The sequence below is a fragment of the Lolium perenne genome, chromosome 5 (genome assembly GCF_019359855.2).
Source record: "Lolium perenne isolate Kyuss_39 chromosome 5, Kyuss_2.0, whole genome shotgun sequence".
In the NCBI taxonomy this organism is placed as follows: Eukaryota; Viridiplantae; Streptophyta; class Magnoliopsida; order Poales; family Poaceae; genus Lolium; species Lolium perenne.
In genome coordinates this window covers 185,683,870-185,697,942 of record NC_067248.2, presented here as the reverse complement: position 1 = coordinate 185,697,942, position 14,073 = coordinate 185,683,870, and positions in this window count along the sequence as shown.

Genomic DNA, 14,073 nt, shown 5'->3' with positions numbered 1-14,073 from the left:
ACTCGATAATCCCCTCGTTGCTACCGTCTTCTAGATTGCATCTTGGCTTGGATTGCGTGTTCGCGGTAGGAAATTTTTTGTTTTCTATGCAACGTTATCCTTCAGTCCCTTGGCAATGAGCACATAGTGCAATTTGGTGGATGGGTTGTGGTGCACTTCTCTCATCTCACTCTTGGTAGCTATGATGACACTCTTCATCTCACTCACATATGGCCTGTGACGCTCACTTTCTTTTTGGTGGGTCACTCTCTCACCGCTCATCTCACTAGTAATGGTAGCTTCCTTAGCCCTCGCTAAAGCCTTTGCATTGTCCGCAATTACTTGGCTAGGAGTCATTGGGCGTAGGATAAAGGACTTGTCGCCGACCTTGAAGCTATCGGCATTTGTGTAGCCATCATGGTTTGCTCTTTTGTCATATTTCTAGGGGCGACCAAGTAGTATGTGGCACACCGTCATGTGCACGACATCACAATCAACGGTGTCTTCATATGCGCCAATCTTGAAGGATATGGTGACGGTGTGTTGTATCTTCATATTTCCATTGTCACTTAGCCATTGCACATGGTAAGGATGGGGGTGTTTCCGGAGCGGAAGGTTGAGCTTGGAACATAATTTGGTGCTTGCAAGGTTATGGCAACTCCCTCCATCGATGATAACCTTTATGGACATGCCATTGATTCCGGATCTTGTTTGGAAGAAATTGCACCTTTGGTCTTCATGGGGGAGTGCATGGGTTGTCAACACTTTGTTCACCACAAGTGATGGGCTTGCATCATGCACACATAAGATTTGTTCTTGGTGTTCCAAGTCATCATTTTCATGATTGGTTGCGGCTTGTACCAAGGCTTCATATTCACCTTCCCTCAAGTACTCCACATCTCCATCATCCCGAGTTATCATAACTCCTGTGTTCTTGCATTCAAAGGATTTATGTCCTTGAGCACCACACTTGAAGCAAGTGATGTTACTAGATCCGGTGGAAGATTTGGACGACATAGTTGATTGCTCCGGCTTGAAGCTTGTTGTCTTGATAGCACTTCTTGTTTGCTTGGGAGGGTCCTTTGAGGAACTATCACTTGTATTCTTGGTTCTTGCGGAGTCATTGATTGCATTTCTTGCGGCGAAGAAAGACTTGGATTTAGCACTTACTAGGTCATCTCGTACTTGGCACTCGGCTCTTGTAGCTTGATGAAGTAACTCAACCATGTTGGTGTAAGGCAAGAATTCCACTATCCTCTTAACGGGAATGTTCAATCCATTCAAGAATTTTGCCATTGTTTGCTCTTCTCGCTCATCCACATTGGCACTCATCATGGTCATGTGCATCTCCTTGTAATACTCCTCAACGGATTTGAAGCTTTGCTTGAGTTGAGTAAGCTTATTGAAGAGGTCGCGTTTGTGGTGGTTGGGCACAAAGTGTTTGTGCATGACTTCTTGCATCTCTTCCCATGTGTCAATGGGCTCTAAGTCTTCCTTGTCACACTTCTTTTTTACTTCTTCCCACCAAACATTTGCTGTCCTTCAAACTCAAGTGATGCCATGGCTACTTTCTTTGCTTCGGAGAAGTTGTGTATGCGGAAGATCTTGTCAACCTTGAGTACCCAAGATAAGTATGCATCGGGGTCTTCCTCTCCTTGGAACTTGGGCATGGTGAACTTTAGCTTCCCAAAGATTTCTTCCTCATTACGGTCATTGCGTCTAGGAGGGTGGTCTTTCTTCACCATGTTCTTGACGTTGTTGAAGTTGAGGTTGTGGACCTTGAGCATCTCGATTGTTGCTTCTATTTTGTTGATGAGGAGGTGGTCTTCCATGACCTTCATCTTGATCATCATTGTTGTGGCGGTGTCGAGGCATCACACTTTCTTCACTGGATGCTTGGTGAAGACTTGACTCCTCATTTCTCTCCGTAGGAGGTGGTCTTCTACCATGAGGTCGATCATCATGATGGCGACGATTATCTTGACCTTGAGGGCGTGGTGCACCATTATGTTGAGGTTGCACAACATTGATGATTTCACGCTCTTGATGCGCTTGCCTTTCTTCCTCTTCATGAAGGTGTTGCCTTCTAGCTTGAGCTTCTTGTACTTGTCGTTGCCGTTCTTGTTCTTCAAGTGCTTGTTGTTCATTGCGGATACGCTCTTGTTCCCTTGCACGAACTAGCTCTTGATCATGTCAAAGGCGTTCTTGTTCTTGTTGGAATTGAGCATGGAGATTCTCTTGTTGAAGGCGCTCTTCTTCAAGGCGTTGACGTTCTTGGACAAGTCGAAGTCGAGCTTGCTCCGCTTCCTGAGCTTGTTGGTGAAGCACTTGAGCATCCACATTATGGTGGCGTGGGTCTTCATTGGAACCATGGTGAGACGGTGTAGGAGCTCGTGACCTTGAACTTTGAGAGCGCGAAGACCTTGAGTGGTGTCTTATATTGTCTTGACGGTTGAGTGTATGATGGATATTGTCCAACGCCGTCTTCATATCTCTTGTTTCTTGACCTTGTACGGCGAGTTTTGCTTTCAACTCTTTGCCTTGAGCTTCAATTCTTCTCATTGAGGTCTTTAACTTGGTTATTGAGGTCTATCCTTGTAACATCCCAAGTTTCAATAAAAGGAACAAGAGAGAGAATTCAAGAATCCAAACATCAGAGCCAACAAAAAAACTTTTTCTCATCATATAGGACTATGCATATTAGCTCACCTTATTAATTTATTGGAGTGTGCTTTTGCCATGATGCTTGTTTATGTGTTACTCTCATTCTAAAACCCTAGCAATGATCACTTGATCATCCAAAGTCAAATAAAAATAAAATAGAAAAGAATTTCTAAAAATCAACTTCACACTCACATATGGCCTATGCCCTTTTTACAAATCTTTGATCTAGGCCATTTTGGTTTGCACCATTAGTTGTAAATGAATACTAAACACTTATTAACACCTTTGAAATCAATCAAACTCAATTCAAATCAAACTTGAATCAAAATTGAGCTCACATGTGATTATGGTCATATGTGACAATTTCAGCATGATACCCACTTTGAGCCCCTGGTTTTCAATTTTCTCTTTCTACACTTGGCCAACTCTTTGCACCTCTTCCAAGATCTCATCAAGGACTACAACTTTGCTCAAGGGACCCACCTCTAACTCTGTCTCAAATTCAAATGGCAAGCAAGCAAAGTCAGGACTTTGAAACATATGTAAGATCATATGCATTTTGGGATTTTGCAAAACAACTCCAAATTGAACCAAACCACCACCATTCTACTCCTTTTGAAATATGTTTACAACCCACCAAAAAGATTTGCAAATTTCGAAATTATTTTTCTTTCGGCCATTTTAACAAACACCTTGCAGGCAGGGGTGAAACAAGTGCCCATACTGAAATTTTTACCTTGGACTTGGTCCAACCCTGCCCTCTCTGCACCCCTGGACCCTCCTCTCACCTCAGTGCATCACCTCCACCACTTGCCAAGCCCTGGAGCACGGCCAACTTGACAAACATTGCCATGCCGTGGCATGGCATGACACCACCATGCCACTCTCACCTCTGGCCACCTCTGGCCCGAACCATCATGTCCACTAGCTTCCTCTCACCTCCCTGGACACGCTCATGCCATCCCTTGACCAAGACTGAGCTCGCACGCGTCAGCACACGAGCGCCCCGGAACGCCCAGGACATGCCCATGCCGCGCCAGGGCGCGCATGGCGCCCGCGTCGGACGCGCCAGAGCGCCAGCTGCCCGGAGCCCCTGCACCACCTCGACCTCTCCTCTCAGCGCTAGTCGACGCGCGACGAGTCACTGGACCGCCTGGACACGTCCACTTGACCGCGGGAACGCCGCAGGTGACGAGCGCGTCCATGACCGTCCGCCATGACCTGCGCGCTCCCGTCAAGCTCACCGCCGCTGTAGACCCTCGTCTTCACCGCCAGCACGCGCGTCAGCCTCGCCAGGACACCAGCAACCAGACCAGCCCATCCCTTGCCCCTTCGACGCCCTGGAACGACGACGCCGTCGACGACCTAGCTCCGCCCTTCGGCACTGCCTCGCCGCTATAAAAGGAGGACTCCTCCTCTCAATCCGAGCACACCACTCGCTTCTCCTCCTCACCACAGCTCTCCTCGACCTCTCAATTGAATCGATTAGCCACCCCACTGCTCCAATTGCAAGATCGCCGCCGCCAGTACACGGAGTTCGCTGGAGCAGGAGGCCGCCGTTGGAGACGCCGCTGCTTCCATCTGCTTCACCGTCGTCGACAATGTCCCTGCGCACATCGCCGACGACCGCCGAAGCTCCGACGAGCTCGCCGACCCCCTACCGCCGTCGCAGTGAGTTCCCTTCTCGCCGTCGACGACGACGCTCCCCAACCGTCCGATCCTCGCCTAATCCTACGACGCAGACCTGCGCGTACCGCTTCGGTCGTTATGACCCGCTGACGCGTGGGACCTGCAGTCAGACGGCCTGCTCGCACTGGACGCGAAGTGGGCCGGCCCAACTCCTTTTTCTCTCTGCAGCCCAGCTAGTTTCCCGCGCGAGCCCACCTGTTCAAATTTAAATTTTCCAGAATAGATGAAATATGCAATCTGATGCCAAGTTTAAAATTCAATAGGGACAAATCTACTCGGCCAAATTTTACAAACTTTATATTTTTGGAAACCTTAGGAAATTATCTACACAATGCCACTGGATAGAACCCTAGATCTATTGTAGAATTAAAGTGACAAAATAAACAAGGCAGGGACTTTTCTGCCTTATAATAATTCTTAAAAATCAACCATAAATTCTTTTCAGTTAATTCCACCTCCAATAATTCACATTTCACTTATACAAATTGTTTCTACAAAAATATGCCATGCCTACTTTGAATGATCATGGCTTAGTTGATTTAAATGACTTTATGGCTATTTCTAGTCAAAGATATTGTCCAAAACTATTAAGAAATCTTATGAGAGAGTTTCTCTCATTTAAATCTTGTCACCACCAATTCCAAGTGAAGTAGAGACTCTGGTCAATTAGGTCTCATAGGAATTGTTGGTGATATTAAATCTTTGCTATGCTAAAACTAAATAGTATGAGGTGCTCACCTCATTTAAATCATTTTCTCAAAATGATAAGTGTGAAGAGGTTGACTTGGGTCAACCTAGGTCACATATTATGCATAAGAGAAATTAAATCTTAATAAGATAATGAGAGGAAATGATTTCTCTGAATAATTCAAAGTAACATTTAAGTTTAATATGAGAGGAATTTATTTTTCTTAAATGATAAGAAGAACACACCCACCAACTCAATATTAATGTATGATGCTAGTTTAAAGTGTGTAGCTCATGCGTGTGCCTAGTTTAGTAAGTTAGTTTGGTATGATGATTGTGTACCCCGTATTCGTATTTTAGACGCTAGTACCGAGGAGTACCAGGAGGAGGAGGAGGTCTACTTCCAAGGAGAAGAAGACCACTTTGACCAATTCCCCAACCAAGGCAAGATAATACTCTTGCAAAGTGCAAAGCTCACCATGAGCAAGGCATTACCCCTTTTACTTTATGCTTATGATCCTATTTCCCAGTTTTACTTTACAAGCTTTATTTACCTTGTTTTATCAAAGTACTTTTTGATTCATGATTTACCTGGTTAGTATTAGGTTAGTACAAGAGCATCAAACTTAGCCTAGAAGCAAAGCAAGTATTTAGCACCCCTCATACATAGTTGCTAGTGCTAAATTAAACATGACTACTCTAGATGGGAACATGTGTTTATGAAATGATGATGGTGAAAACCTTGGAATGATGAGTCATTTCCATTGAAAGATTTTGAAGGTGAATATGACATGAAATTGACTTGGTGATTTTGACTAAAAACTGATGATTGAGTTGGATGCGATACCATTCCAATTTTTGAGTACCCCCACAATACCTGATTATGGGTAAGGCTTAGCTGGAAATTTATGTGTCTTAGTATGGGTTCCCTCTGAACACACGTCATAGGGGTTACGCTTGAGGCTGCCTCCGTTGTTGAGAAATGATGTGAATTGAGGTGAATTGTACGGCCAAGCCCTGTGCAGTTCCCGGGTTAATAGTTGGTTTTCACCGGGAGGCCAAGCTCATGGGGAGAGGTGCCTATACTAGGGTGTGTAAGTGAAAGGTTAACGGTTAATGATCCGCGTACTGAGTTACGATTATTCGGGGTTTTATCCCTGACGGATGTAATCAAATGTTGTGGCACAAGTGTGCAACCTCTGCAGAGTGTAGAACTATTCGAATAGCCGCGTCCGCGGTCATGGACAGTTGGAAAGGCCATACTGTTTCCGTCATCAGATTTTACATCTTTTTGAACTTGAACGGTGATTATGAATTTGAATCACAACTGAGTTGTGGGAATGACACTAATGTTCCCACTTGAGTTAGTTAGCACTTGAGGAGTTGTTTACAAAAATGTTTCTAAAACTAAAATTGGCTTTATGCAAATAAACCTAGAGCTTAGAACACTTTCAATAGCAATGTTAGTACTTACATTAGTATTAGATTGCGAGTACTTAAAGTACTCACGGCTTTGTCCCTGGCTATTCAAATGGCCAGACTATGAAGCCAAAGCGATGAGTACGAGGATGACGATCAGCAGGACGTCTACCACAACTAGGAGCTTCTAACGTCAAGCGTTGGCCTGTGGACTAGAGAGTCCTTGTATCTTACGCTTCCGCTATGAACTTGTGTTTGTTCGTTGATCATTAGATCAACTATTCGTGTAATATGGATCATCTGATTCCAATTTGTAAGACATTATGGTTTGTAATGAATGATGACTGTGATACTTAACTATTATGCCTCGCAACAACAATTTCCTGGGATTGCGATGTATGACATAATAGGCATCCGGACTAAAAAAAAACGGGTGTTGACAAGTTGGTATCAGAGCCATTGTTTGACCTTAGGAGACCCTAGTTAGAAATGGACGTTCTGAAAATTTAGTTTCAAAAAGGAATGAAGTATTTCTGAAAATTTAATTCTTTGTCTTCTCTTTGAGTTCGTTGGAAAACAAGAAGTCATGCTCTTCCTTAGAAATATAACTAAAATTTTGCCACACTTGTTCACTTCTCTAACTTAATCCTTCACTTCACTTTCAGATGGAGCCCGTGAACACGAAGTTTTACCAGCTTGGGAATGGGGGAAGCTTGATCTTCGAGCACGACCTCAACGCCCTGTCCGACCACCTGGGTCGCCCGCACCCAGAGTTCCACGGAGCTCAGATCACGGACCAGCCAGGAGGCGAGCTGCAGTGGATCATCACCGCTGACCTGAGGGGCAAGATGGAGCCTCCCACTTCTGAGAGGATCCTCTTCTCCTTCATGGAAAGCAACTGGCTGGACGGACTTGCCCGCGCCCTTCAGGAGGGACTCGCACGCCTGTGCGGGATGAGCGGGGAGGCACTCAAGGACCCTCGCTTTTCCCACCTTGCGAGGCGTAACTCTGCTGGAGAGCCCATGGACATGTCATCCCACCCGGAGCTGAAGCACCATGTGGAGCATCTCGATTTCATGCTGTACCACACTCAGCAGGATCTCGACCACTCCCGTGAGTACGCCAACCAGACTCACGCCCGCATCATCGAGCAAGGAGACGCCATCAAGATGCTCGCCAATGACCGCAGGACTCTCCGCCAGCAGCGGGCGAAGAAGGATGCCACTATCACCCGCCTCCGCGCGAAGATAGCAGCACTCGAGGCCACTGTCAAGGCCCAGGAGGAGCAGATGAAGAAAATGGAGGAAGATGGAGATGACATTCAGGGAGGAAGTGCCTTCCTGAGTGACGACGATGACTTTGAGGAAGATGAGAACACCGAGGAGGAAGACTACGAGTTCCTCGACGCTGGAGAAGATGACCATGTTGACATAGAGGTGGATGAGGAGGAGGAGTAGTTCACCTATGCACTATCGTAGGTGTGAGTTGTATCCCGCCCCATGTATCGTAGCTTGGAGAAGAAGGGTTCTTAAAACCCTTAGTGTGTTAGCTTGTAATATGTGTTGTTTGTCATGAATGAATGTATGTTTGTGTTATCATGAAGAGACTCAAGTTTTAAACTTTTTTGAACTTAAAACACAAAACAAGCCATAGAGAATTTCCCTCTTATCTCATGATCTATCTCAATGCTCAGATGGCCCCTCCGGTTCGCAACGCGACTCAAGAAGCAATGATGCAGATGTTGCAAACTATGCTGGAAGGTAGAGAAGCCGAAAGAGCCGAAAGGCAAGCCAACCTTGCAGCACTTCAACAGCTTGCCAACAACAATCAAGGCCACCATGATCATCCAGGATCCAAGCTCAAGAACTTCCAGAACACCAACCCGCCAGTTTTCAGCAAGACTGAGGAACCTCTGGATGCAGATGATTGGCTCCAAACTATGGAGAACAATCTAGAAGTAGCGGGAGTTGAAGAGAATGAGAAAGTACTGTTTGCCACGCACTACTTAGCAGGACCAGCAAGAGCTTGGTGGACAAGCATCCGTGCCATGAACGCGGGACAGTTTATGACTTGGACTGATTTCAAGCTCAAGTTCAGCAAATACCATGTGCCCCCGAGTCTGATAAAGAAGATGAGAGATGAATTCCGTGAACTGAAGCAAGGCCGGATGTCCGTGGTGGAATACCGCGACAAGTTCCTAACTTTGTCAAGGTACGCCCCGGATGAGACCGACACTACCGAGAAGAGGAAGGAAAGGTTCCTGAACGGACTGCATGATGAGATGCAGACTGTGTTGATCAACATCCCCTTCGCCGACCTCGAAGCCCTTGTTGACTCCGCCATCCAAATGGAGGGCAAACTGCACCAAGCCAGTGAGAACCGCAAGCGCCGCATGATGAACCAGAGTGGGCCTAGCAATGCCCCAAGGTACCGCCCCAACTCAGGCGGAGGCTTCAGGACCAACAAGCCCAATGCACAGATGTCACGTCCGGTTTATCAAAACCGGAGTGGAGGAAACCCCAGGCCAGGAGGCCACCACAACAACAGCAACTACAACACCAACAACAACTTCAACCGCGCTCCGCCGAGAGCCCCCAACAACAACAACAGCAACAACAACACCAACACCGCACCAAGGACCGGGAGCAATGCAATCCCCGTCGCGAACAAGCAGGACAAGACCACCATCACTTGCTATGAGTGTGGTGTAGTGGGGCATTACTCCAATGAGTGTCCCAAGAGGCTCGCCAAGCTCGCAGGCAACCCCGCACCACCAGCTCAGCAGCAACGCCGTGTCTCCACCGGCAAGAAGTTCGCCCCCAACAACCCGAACAACCGCGGAGGTCGCCTCTACCACATGAATGCTGAGGAAGCCCAGGAAGCACCAGACGTGGTGCTGGGTATGTTCTCTGTTAACTCAATACCAGCAAGAGTGTTGTTTGATTCTGGAGCATCGCATTCGTTCGTTACAGAAGATTTTGTGTGCACAAGTAAGATTCAACCAATCAGCTTGAAACATGTCATGGTAGTTCAAATACCTGGATCAACAACTAAAGCTAGAAAATTTTGCAAAGATGTACCCATCAGAATCCATGAAATAGACTTTTATGCAAACTTGATTGTTCTGGGAACAAAAGGATTGGAAGTAGTCCTGGGTATGGATTGGATGGCGAAACATCATGGATTGATAGACTGCGCCAAGAAGGCCATCACCATGACTAGTAGCACTGGAATAATAATAGAACACTTGTCTGAAAAGCTACCCAGAAATTTCACCTGCAACCAAAGTGTAGCTAAGCCAACTCTGGATCAAATCAGGGTCGTTTGTCGATACCCTGATGTGTTTCCGGATGACCTACCCGGTATGCCCCCGGATCGGGATATCGAGTTTATCATCGAGTTAATCCCTGGAATAGGACCTATAGCCCAGAGAGCCTATAGCATGAACCCCGCAGAGTTAGTGGAACTGAAGAAGCAACTGGATGAGATGCTATACAAAGGTCTTATTCGACCAAGTGCGTCGCCTTGGAGATCACCAGTTTTGTTTGTGGATAAAAAGGACGGTGCCACTCGTTTGGTTACGGATTATCGTAAGCTTAACGATGTCACCATCAAGAACAAATATCCCTTGCCAAAGATAGAAGACCTGTTTGACCAGCTAACCGGTGCCCAAGTATTCTCGAAGATTGATCTGAGGACAGGTTACTGATGTCTACGTTCCCCCTCCTTTCCTGTAGACAGTGTTGGGCCTCCAAGAGCAGAGGTTTGTAGAACAGCAGCAAGTTTTCCCTTAAGTGGATCACCCAAGGTTTATCGAACTCAGGGAGGAAGAGGTCAAAGATATCCCTCTCATGCAACCCTGCAACCACAAAGCAAGAAGTCTCTTGTGTCCCTGATACGTCTCCGACGTATCGATAATTTCTTATGATCCATGCCACATTATTGATGTTATCTACATGTTTTATGCACACTTTATGTCATATTCGTGCATTTTCTGGAACTAACCTATTAACAAGATGCCGAAGTGCCAGTTCCTGTTTTCTGCTGTTTTTGGTTTCAGAAATCCTAGTAACGAAATATTCTCGGAATCGGACGAAATCAACGCCCAGGTTCCTATTTTTCCCGGAACCATCCAGAACACCCGAGAGCCGCCGGAGGGAAGCTGGGGCCCCACACCACACCCTGGCGCGGCCGGAGGGGCCGCGCCGCCCTATGGTGTGGGCCCCCGAAAGCCCTCTGCGCCGCCTCTTCGCCTATATAAAGCCTCCATCGCGAAAACCCGATGCGTTCGACGAAAACCACGAAACCTTCCGGAGCCGCCGCCATCGCGAGGCCAAGATCTGGGGACAGGAGTCTCTGTTCGGCACGCTGCCGAAACGGGAAGTGCCCCGGAAGGCTTCTCCATCGACACCGCTGCCATCTCCACCGCCATCTTCATCACCGCTGCTACTCCCATGAGGAGGGAGTAGTTCTCCATCGAGGCTCGGGGCTGTACCGGTAGCTATGTGGTTAATCTCTCTCCATGTACTTCAATACAATGATCTCATGAGCTGCTTTACATGATTGAGATTCATATGAGTTTTGTATCACAATTCATCTATGTGCTACTCTAGTGATGTTATTAAAGTAGTTATATTCCTCCTGCACGTGTGTAAAGGTGACTAGTGTGTGCACCGTGTGGTTCTTGTCGTAGGCTATGATCATGATCTCTTGTAGATTGTGGAGTTAATTATCATTATGATGGTATTGATGTGATCTATCTGGTTATGTTGATCTATCTTACACTATAAGGTTACTTAAATATGAACAAATTGTGGAGCTTGTTAACTCCGGCATTGAGGGTTCGTGTAATCCTACGCAATGTGTTCATCATCCAACAAAAGTGTAGAGTATGCATTTATCTATTCTGTTATGTGATCAATGTTGAGAGTGTCCACTAGTGAAAGTATAATCCCTAGGCCTTGTTCCTAAATACCGCTGCGTTACTCTTTGCTTGTTTCTTGTTTCTTTGCGTTACTCTGCTGCAATACCACCACCATCAACTACACGCCAGCAAGCTATTTCTTTGGCACCGTTACTACTTTGCTCCTATATATTCATACCACCTGTATTTCACTATCTCTTCGCCGAACTAGTGCACCTATTAGGTGTGTTGGGGACACAAGAGACTTCTTGCTTTGTGGTTGCGGGGTTGCATGAGAGGGATATCTTTGACCTCTTCCTCCACTGAGTTCGATAAACCTTGGGTGATCCACTTAAGGGAAAACTTGCTGCTGTTCTACAAACCTCTGCTCTTGGAGGCCCAACACTGCCTACAGGAAAGGAGGGGGAACGTAGACATCAAGCACTTTTACGGCGCCGTTGCTGCGGGAGGAAAGGTAAAAGGCACTCATACTCCGGTTCCAGGTAAAGTACTTTTGGCGCCATTGTGTTTGTGCTCGAAGCTATTTCCTTTAGATCCTGCAATTGCATCTTTTTGTTTCTTGTTTACACTAGTAAGGCATAATGGACAACATCTGTGAGCTTTTTATTCTATTTCCTGAGTCAAGACATGAATGGTTTAATGCGAAAATTAAAAAACCCATGGAATCTTATTTGCATGCTAGTAGCAATGATATTAGTATGAACGCTTTGAACACCATTGTTGCTAATGATATGGAAAATTCTAAGCTTGGGGAAGCTGGCTTTGATGAGCATGATATTTTTAGTCCCCCAAGCATTGAGGAGAAAATTTTCTTTGATGATACTTTGCCTCCTATTTATGATGATTATAATGATAGTGGTCTTTTGGTGCCACCTACTATGGAGAGTAAATTTTGTTGTGATTATACTATGCCTCCTACACTTGATGAGAATAATAATGATAGCTACTTTGTTGAATTTGCTCCCACTACAACTAATAAAATTGATTATGCCTATGTGGAGAGTAATAATTTTATGCATGAGACTCATGATAAGAATGCTTTATGTGATAGTTATATTGTTGAGTTTGCTAATGTTGCTACTGAAAGTTATTATGAGAGAGGAAAATATGGTTGTAGAAATTTTCATGTTACTAAAACACCTCTCTATGTGCTGAAATTTTTGAAGCTACACTTGTTTTATCTTCCTATGCTTGTTACTTTGCTCTTCATGAACTTGTTTATTTACAAGATTCCTTTGCATAGGAAGCATGTTAGACTTAAATGTGTTTTGGATTTGCCTCTTGATGCTCTCTTTTGCTTCAAATACAATTTCTTGCGAGTGCATCATTAAAACTGCTGAGCCCATCTTAATGGCTATAAAGAAAGAACTTCTTGGGAGATAACCCATGTGTTATTTTGCTACAGTACTTTGTTTTATATTTGTGTCTTGGAAGTTGTTTACTACTGTAGCAACCTCTCCTTATCTTAGTTTTGTGTTTTGTTGTGCCAAGTAAAGTCTTTGATAGAAAAGTAAGTACTAGACTTGGATTACTGCGCAGTTCCAGATTTCTTTGCTGTCACGAATATGGGTCTACCTCCCTGTAGGTAGCTCAGAAAATTAAGCCAATTTACGTGCATGATCCTCAGATATGTACGCAACTTTCATTAAATTTGGGCATTTTCATTTGAGCAAGTCTGGTGCCATTTTAAAATTCGTCAATACGAACTGTTCTGTTTTGACAGATTCTGCCTTTTATTTCGCATTGCCTCTTTTGCTATGTTGAATGAATTTCTTTGATCCATTAATGTCCAGTAGCATTATGCAATGTCCAGAAGTGTTAAGAATGATTGTGTCACCTCTGAATATGTTAATTTTTATTGTGCACTAACCCTCTAATGAGTTGTTTCGAGTTTGGTGTGGAGGAAGTTTTCAAGGATCAAGAGAGGAGTATGATGCAATATGATCAAGGAGAGTGAAAGCTCTAAGCTTGGGGATGCCCCGGTGGTTCACCCCTGCATATTCTAAGAAGACTCAAGCGTCTAAGCTTGGGGATGCCCAAGGCATCCCCTTCTTCATCGACAACATTATCAGGTTCCTCCCCTGAAACTATATTTTTATTCCATCACATCTTATGTGCTTTGCTTGGAGCGTCGGTTTGTTTTTGTTTTTTTTGTTTTGTTTGAATAAAATGGATCCTAGCATTCACTTTATGGGAAAGAGACACGCTCCGCTGTTGCATATGGACAAGTATGTCCTTAGTTTCTACTCATAGTATTCATGGCGAAGTTTCTCCTTCGTTAAATTGTTATATGGTTGGAATTGGAAAATGATACATGTAGTAATTGCTATAATGTCTTGGGTAATGTGATACTTGGCAATTGTTGTGCTCATGTTTAAGCTCTTGCATCATATACTTTGCACCCATTAATGAAGAAATACATAGAGCATGCTAAAATTTGGTTTGCATATTTGGTTTCTCTAAGGTCTAGATAATTTCTAGTATTGAGTTTGAACAACAAGGAAGACGGTGTAGAGTCTTATAATGTTTTCAATATGTCTTTTATGTGAGTTTTGCTGCACCGGTTCATCCTTGTGTTTGTTTCAAATAAGCCTTGCTAGCCTAAACCTTGTATCGAGAGGGAGTACTTCTCATGCATCCAAAATACTTGAGCCAACCACTATGCCATTTGTGTCCACCATACCTACCTACTACATGGTATTTTTCCGCCA